The following is a 7806-nucleotide window of genomic DNA, read 5'->3' as shown; positions in this document are numbered from 1 at the left end:
TTACAGACTGGCAAGGGTAAACTGCCTTTTATAATCTCATAAACTGGGAGGCTGAAATTACCACCGCAGTTGTCAAGAGTTTTATATAGATTAAATCTCATCTATGATAGACTGGTAGCAAAGCTGAGTGTTTGTTTATGAGAAAAGAGCAACCATAAAGAGAGAATTAGCTTCCCTCGCTCTCCCCAAACCTTATTTGAGAACTCTTCCTGGCAGTCCTACAAGAAAAAAGAAACAGAAAGACACCAAAAATGAACAGTTTCTTCCTGACTTTGTCCTTTATCAGATACCATGCTCCAGGGAGCATCATCTTCCACAGAATAAAATGGCTTCAACTGGGGTTGGGAATAGTTCTCGGTGAAATAAATGCACATGCATTAGTGATGTAGTCCTGAGTCTGGATCTTTTCACTTTGGCTAAAGGGTGAGGTAGCGCTTTGGGGCTTTTCTTAAGCTGCCACGTTGTTAAACAAATAGCTCATGGGGTGGAGAATACCACTGGGACCACCGAACCCATAAGAAGTAAGTTGCTGGGGAGGAAAACCTGGGAATAGCTTTGTGGTCTGTGTGGTAAAGCATCAACCCCACAAAAGGTGCTGAAAGACTTGTTGGCCAACCTGTTGGTTTCATCTAGCTCACTTCACATGGGGAATTACCTTTATTTATTCAGATAATTACTTGGGTAAGAATTAGGAATTAGCCCTCTATCAATATCTGAATAAATGCATTGGAAATCAGGACAAGACTGGCATCCAGCTGAAGACAAGGGAGCACTCTCCAGCTGGAATTCTCCATCACACGGTGGAGATCAATAAAGGGTTTTGCAATTAACACAAGGTACTTAAAGTACATGAAAATCCCCTTCCCCAAACTCACAGGATATTTTTTAATGGAAAGTTGTGGTTACGCATTTTTTGTTAAAGGACTGGGAAAAAGTCAAGTAGCCCAGATCCGCATCCCTCACAAATGATTTAACGGCAGATATTCCCAGCAGATGCTGAATGTGGCTTTTCCAGAGATAATGAAAGAAAACTAATAAAAGCTAAAGCTTTAAAGATGAGAAAAACAGACCTCCAAATCTCCATTCTCAATATACTTACCCTGTAACATAACTTCTTGAAATCAAAGAAACAGTGACTTTTTTTTGACAGAATTGACACCAGCCATCCGTAAATTCATGCAAAAAAAGTCACTTTCCCCAGTAAGTTCACATTTGGATTACTTTGCCTTCATGTTAACTTTCAAATAAGCCTTACTCCTGCATCTAGCCAAAGCCTTTACTCTGACATTGCCTTGAGATGCTCTGGCTGTTAGTAATAATAAGGACAAGTGAGAAATTATTAAAAGAGATTTATTGAAAGTGACTGAATGCTCGAGGGTACCATAGTAGGAGGTTCGATCCTCAGAACAATTTTATACAGCATATTGAGGCTGTTTAGACTTTCAACATAGAAATTTTAAAGTTTTTCCTGATTCAGAGCTACTTTGACACAGCTTCAAAGCAGATCCATCTCAAAGCACCGTTAAAGAAAAAATGGAAATATTTCACAATGACAGCTCTAATATGCGAACTGAACCTAAAAGTTGTCAAATAAATTAATAGTGATCTAGCAATTCTGGTAGTGAACCTTCTAATGTACAAATGGCCTTAGGTTTTTAGCCTACTTTTTTAGTGCAGTATATTTGCAGATGAATTTAGAAAATGCTCACTACCAGTTTGTGTGGCACTTGACCATAACTGAATCCACTCAGTAACTGTTAACCACAACGTTACATACTAAAATAATTTAAAAATATGATCTTCCAACTTATTTAATTTTCCCAAAAGGGAATGAGTTTGTGACTAAACAGTATCTGTATTCACCAAGGTGTACTTATTTTGGTTTTGGTTTTTTAAATGTTTGCTTTAAATTTCCTTCTGCAAATTCTAGAACTGCATTGAAAGCAGGAAGATAAACTGCTAACAATGCGATGAGGTACTGCAAGAGTATAAGATTTATTAGGAGAACTGTATGATGAGCTATATAGTGGAGAGAAAATTCACCTGTGCCTGAGGACTGCCTGGTGGTCCTGGCTCCTGCGGGAATCTCATCTGCTGCAGTTGTTCGGATGACTTGCTAGCTCCAAGGGGAGAGGTGGAAAATGAGAGGGGAAAGAGAGAGCCTTCATTCATAGAGGAAAATCTATGCACCTCATAGAAAATATTTTTTTTCTTCCAGAAGTGAGGGATAGATGTTGACTTTTAACACTATTGTTTTAAACAATATTTACTTCGATAATATAAAAATGTAATGGTTCATAAAATGGTACAAATTTAGTGGCATAATAAGTAGATGGAATTTGACTGAATTTCTTAAAAACAAAAAAATATGACAGCAGACAAGAGCTGTAGAACAGTTTAACATTTTGTAATTTTTTTAGATTTGTTTTTAGAACAGACAAAATGTTGTGCTCATATTGTGATTTTTCATTCCAGGCAGTGATGGGCTCAGAGGGAAAAAGAAAAAAAAAAAACTCTTTCAGAACAAAACTATCCAGACATCCCTTTCAATAATGGTAAACTGATTTTTTTTTTCTCATATTCATTTTTTTTTCTGCAAAACAATATTTCAGTTCAATCAACATATTGTTCTTGAGGTTTGCCAGTTGATCAGCAAAATATTTTTTTCCCATCAATAAAACAGATTCTGACCCATCTCAAACAAGCTGCACATAGTGAAAAATTGGGGTTATGTTGATTTGATTTTATTTGGTCTTTTTCTATTTTGAAAAGCTATTTCTTTTTGTCATCTCTCTCACAAAAGTAAAATTTTAAAATAAGGTTGCTTTCTTCTCTTCCCCCCCCCCCCCCCAAGTTATACTTTTACGCCAGCCTTCCTGTTTTAATCCAGCTAATTTGAGCATGTCACTGGTTTTCCTGGAGTTTCATTCACCCCCAGTAATACCAACACTTCTTCTGCCTGATCATTCCTTTGTCTTGTCAAGAATTTGTTTCCTCAACCCATTTAAAAATCACTTGCCTACCCAAGGATATAAGGAAAAGCTAATGTATTATACACCTCTTTACAATTTCCATAGGATCATGTGGAGTTTAAGCAGAAAAAAATGTGATCTTTGTGCATTGAAATAAAAATGCAAACAAATCAAATGCCATCCCTCGTATGAGCCCGGAGCACTCAGCACAAGCTGAGTGTGACTGTCACTGGGCAGGATGGGCTGTAGAGGTGATGCCGCTCTCTTGCTAAACATCTCCAGGAAAGGCTTCTGTGGACTATATAGAACACCGGGTCTGGCCACAAGCAGTTTCACCCATTGCTACAGCAAAATAAATTTTATTTTGCAAACTTACTCAACTTCAGCAAACGAGAATCTAAACAAATTCTTTTTGTCCTCAAAGTATTTCTGGGTTACTATGCTGAATTGATTTCTGTTACAAAAGACCACTCCTGTCTCACTTTTCTGTACAAAAATAGTACTCTGCTCTATAGCTTCAATCATGTTGAACAAAGTACATTGATTCCTCCCTTTTTTTGTGTGGACCATTAATCAATAAAATCTAAATAAAATAAAATCACACTTCTTAATCTCTGTCCTTTCATGAAAATAGCACCATAGAAAGAAAATAGCTATAGTAAGTATAGTTCAAGAAATTAAATTATATATGTTTTCTATCTACACATGAAAAAAGCAAATTTTCTGTCAAAGTTAAGTCTTCAGAAAGATGCATGTAATTTTTATTGGGGGGGGGGGCGCGGAGGGGAGATGCCACCTTGGTCTTTCTTTTCCTTCCTGCTTTCTTTTCTTCTTTTCCCACAAATCCCCCAAGGGACACCTTTGACAAGGCTGGTATTATGTGATACTATATGGAAGCTGGCGCTGCTCCCAGGCCAATGAAATCCAAAGCACTGGGCAAAGCTGGAAGATCCCACCGATGGTTTGCAACCACAACCAGGGCCATCACTCATGCTGGGTTACAGCGGTTCAGGGGCTGCTGCTTTGGAATAAACATCAGCATGTGTATTTGAGAAGCACCACGGAAAAGTGCATCTATACTACAGTTAGAAATTTGCCTCCAGTCTCAGTAAATCAATATGTAATATATCAGTTCATATTTTACAAGCTATCCCTCATTTTTTTCCATCAAGGAAAACCTGGAGCTCGATTTGTTTGCTGCTTAGTTATCTCAGAGACTCTGTGCAGCCCAAATACAGCCATGTAGGCACTCATGGTTGAAGAAATATGCCTACAACGAAGGAAGTCTGAGTTTCTGGGTAGACTCATGCCACTCCTGTAGACCAAACAAACTTGGCTTGTTGCAGGGCTGCGACACAACCAGTGCTTGACAAGAGCTTCCAGCTCTGTGCCATAGGTCTCACAAAAAAATTGTATTATAAGTACAAACTCTACCCAAAAATGCCAAGCTAATTTGCAGAATCTCCCAAGCCTAAATGGTAAATGCTGAATGGGATATTTAAGGGATAATCTTCATCCCCAAATCCTGCTCAGTCAAGCTGCACCTGAACTTCTGCTCTAAATTACTCTACTTGCATGATGCGAGCAGTGGTAAGGATGGTGATCCAGTGCTGCATGTGGAAAATAGAATATCACTGTCTTACTAGTAACTAGATGGAGCACTCGTCATTTGTTAATTGGTTATGTGATGTGTGGTATAATTTCCTTCCGTCGAGCAACTTTCAGGGGTTTGTTTTTCAGGGTTTTTGCTCTGGGACATTTGGATGATAAACTTGAAAGCCAATGAGCAGATGGGGGTAATCCTTGCATTCATTCAACTATAGAAGGACCACTTATGTTTGGACAGCTGGGAACTACTTTAGGAGAGTTTGATTTGCAGAATACAGAACAGATTCAGTATCGCTTTGGCTACACAATTTCAACATCTTGCGAATGCATCACCAGTGATGGGGGTTTGCAATCAACATTTACTGCATTGGTTTGTAACTGAACGGTTACAAATCCAGGGTTTTGCATTTGGATGAACTGAAGCCTTTTCATTAATATATGGCAGAGAAGGATGAACTGTGTTGTGAACTGGTAGGCGAAGAGGTAGCACAGATCTGCCCAAGCAAGTATATTTCTTTGCATGATTTAAAAGGAATGTATTTCTTTTGCTTAGTTTGCAAGGGGAAATGTTTAGCACACCTCTTAGGGCCTAGATGTGCCAATAATGATAGCTGATAATGTTATTTGTAACACTGTGGCCTCAGCCACAGCCGGCTAGAAGCAGAGAGAATCAGATTTCCCAGTTGTGACTAGGGAGAAGAGAGTGCTTACAGCAGGGACAGAGACCCGACAGAAACACTCTTTCAATTATTTGAAAGATAAATTCATTTGGTCTGTGGGGTTAAACGTGTTCAGAAGCATTTATCACTAGAATTTACCAGATTGCTCACGCATGGTTGCAAAGGACATAGCCACTGCAACTGCAGGTCAGGCATCAGGTGGGGTTATGCGTTCCCTTTTACAGGGGATGCCCACCTTGTTCCTCCCTCATCTGCAGCAGAAGAGCGTAAGTATAATCACACACGGCACTGTAAGGAGAAACGTGAAAGTCGGAAAAGCTTACCTTTGTAGGAATTAAAAGAATGTCACAACCGGGAAGAAAAATCCAGAGTCTCTGCAAAGCAAGGGGAATTATGTATTCAGAAAGCAAAGCACATCTGTCTTTCCTGACATCACCGGTCCCAAGCAGACAGTGAGGAATGACCACGCAAAGGGGTGTGATTTCAAAGGAAAACGCTCCTCTGGTCCCATCACTGGTGGGCAAGGAGGGGAGAGGCAGGGGAATGGCACACTATTAGGGAAGCAAAGCAAAATGCAAGAAAAATTCTTAATCATAGCTGAGTTTGTACCAATGGCTTGGCTGGGTATACTTTCAGTATGGCAAAGAAACTCAGGTGTTCTGGGCTTTTTGTTGGCTCTCTCATGTGGAATTTGACTCCTGATCAAAGTTTACAGTATTAAACATGAAGGTAAAATACATAACGATGTTGGAAACTCCACAATAGCCTAAGCATTTCTGCTACAGGAATGACCCTGCATTTATTAAGTGAACATTCCCCTGTAAGCACATCACAAATTTTAAAGTCCTCGCCCGTTTACAAATTAGACAAACATAAATGCTAACTTAATGCCAAATTGTGCCATTTAAATGCACACTAGCCTTTTGTTGGAAACTGCATAGTTGATTCTAAATTAGGTAAATTATTAATTGGTATGCCTGTTTCTCTTCTGTGTCAGTACAGGAAATGGTAAAATGCTAAATGGCAGCTACCCAACATACTTTACACATATATTAATTAACAAGGGTAAGATTTTAATCAGCTTGCATGAGGGAAAGATTAATTGAAACATTTGGAAATTTATGTCAGAAAGCCCTTTTACTTCCAAAGGAAGAGGAGAAGAAATCTTTGCAATTACAGTCTGCGCGATTGCTAGCAGAAAGAGTGTCTGTTACCTGGATTTTGTTCCTGGACTGCACTAGATTTAATGCAACTACAAATCAGTTCCTGGGTTTTGACATCCAATATAAATTTTGTTATATCAAGACTTTGGGGACTTTGCAGCAAGCTATTGTAAGGAGCTTTTAGGATTATTTGGACATTTTGAAATTTGTTCTTACCTTCCAACTGTGTTCGAGTGAAATAGGCCAAGGGAGACGGATTGCCGAAAGCTCCTGGTGTTTGTTGGGTTCATGTGGACGTTTCCCCAGCAGAGCTAATTCTCCCAGCACTTGTCACTCAATTCCTGTAGCTCTGAGCTGCAAAACTGCTGAAGGTCACAGGGGGAATGTCCTTAAGCAACGCCACAGCCACGCATTTTCTTCGACACAAATTTTTTCGCACGTGGGATACTTTTCTTACAAGCAGAAGTCGGGTGGTTTCCCCCAGATATCTTGGAGCTCAGGTAGGATCCGGACCTCACAGCTGCCGCTCTGCTAGAAAAACCAGCAGTCCAATAAATCCTAATCTGTCTCAAGGCACTCGGTTTTCTTAAATTTTATGAGTCACAGCAGAGGATTTGCTTTATTGAATTTTGGTATTAGAAAAATGTAATTATTTGAGGTTGAAAACATATAGAACTTTTGCTTTTAGCAAAAAAAAAAACCCTAGCCATGCTAATAACTCATTCCCTTAGAGCTGGCCTTTCTTTGGACCCTCATGATCTACTACAAACACACACATGCACTCTTGGGGCTGGAGGTGCTCCTAACCTTTAGCTTTACTTATTTTACCTGCCTGACTCACTTCCAAGCATAATGTCTAAAAGAATAAGAGTTTAGTACATGCCTGAGTCACAGCTTGGAGAGTACAACTGTGGTCCTCCATGGTACAATGTTAACTTCTTTTCCAATAAAGCCTGTTGAGATAACATCTTAAAATGGATTTTAATGAGAAAAATGAAATCTCTTTAGGCTGTATTTTACCTCAGCTTAAAACAAAATTATTCTCCAATAATTTACTGAAGTGACCCTCTGCAAACAATATTACATGAAATAACTGCAGTTCATTATCTTTATAATAACAACACACAAAATTCAGTGCTGCTTAAAATTCATTTGAACAGCATGGCCCTTTGTTAATAATAGGATGTGAAACCAATGTTTTGGGACTCTCAGCAGAAAAATGACTTATTTATAAAGCACCTTTTATCTCTTAACTGACACTGAATCGCTCTAGATCATATGCAATTAAAGCACAAAAAATGAAGGATGGGTTTTAAGAGCCAGAGTCCCTCTTTAGCTATGCCACCTGACCACTCCTTTACTCAGAAAAAAGCCCCACTGATA

The 7806-nt window shown here is 39.0% G+C and overlaps 1 long non-coding RNA gene across 1 annotated transcript; it reads right to left on the bottom strand.

Moving 5' to 3' along the window:
• Positions 1–2085: 2085 nt before the first annotated feature.
• LOC115347747 lies at positions 2086–6896 on the bottom strand. The gene is made up of 3 exons (XR_003925603.1): positions 6640–6896; positions 5584–5632; positions 2086–2120 (listed from the first exon to the last, which is right to left on the bottom strand). It is a non-coding gene; the product is annotated as an uncharacterized LOC115347747 (long non-coding RNA).
• Positions 6897–7806: the final 910 nt, after the last annotated feature.

This window comes from Aquila chrysaetos, chromosome 10 (assembly GCF_900496995.4).
Source record: "Aquila chrysaetos chrysaetos chromosome 10, bAquChr1.4, whole genome shotgun sequence".
In the NCBI taxonomy this organism is placed as follows: Eukaryota; Metazoa; Chordata; class Aves; order Accipitriformes; family Accipitridae; genus Aquila; species Aquila chrysaetos.
The sequence above is the reverse complement of the archived record's forward strand: the minus strand, read 5'-3'. Positions and strand labels throughout refer to the sequence as shown.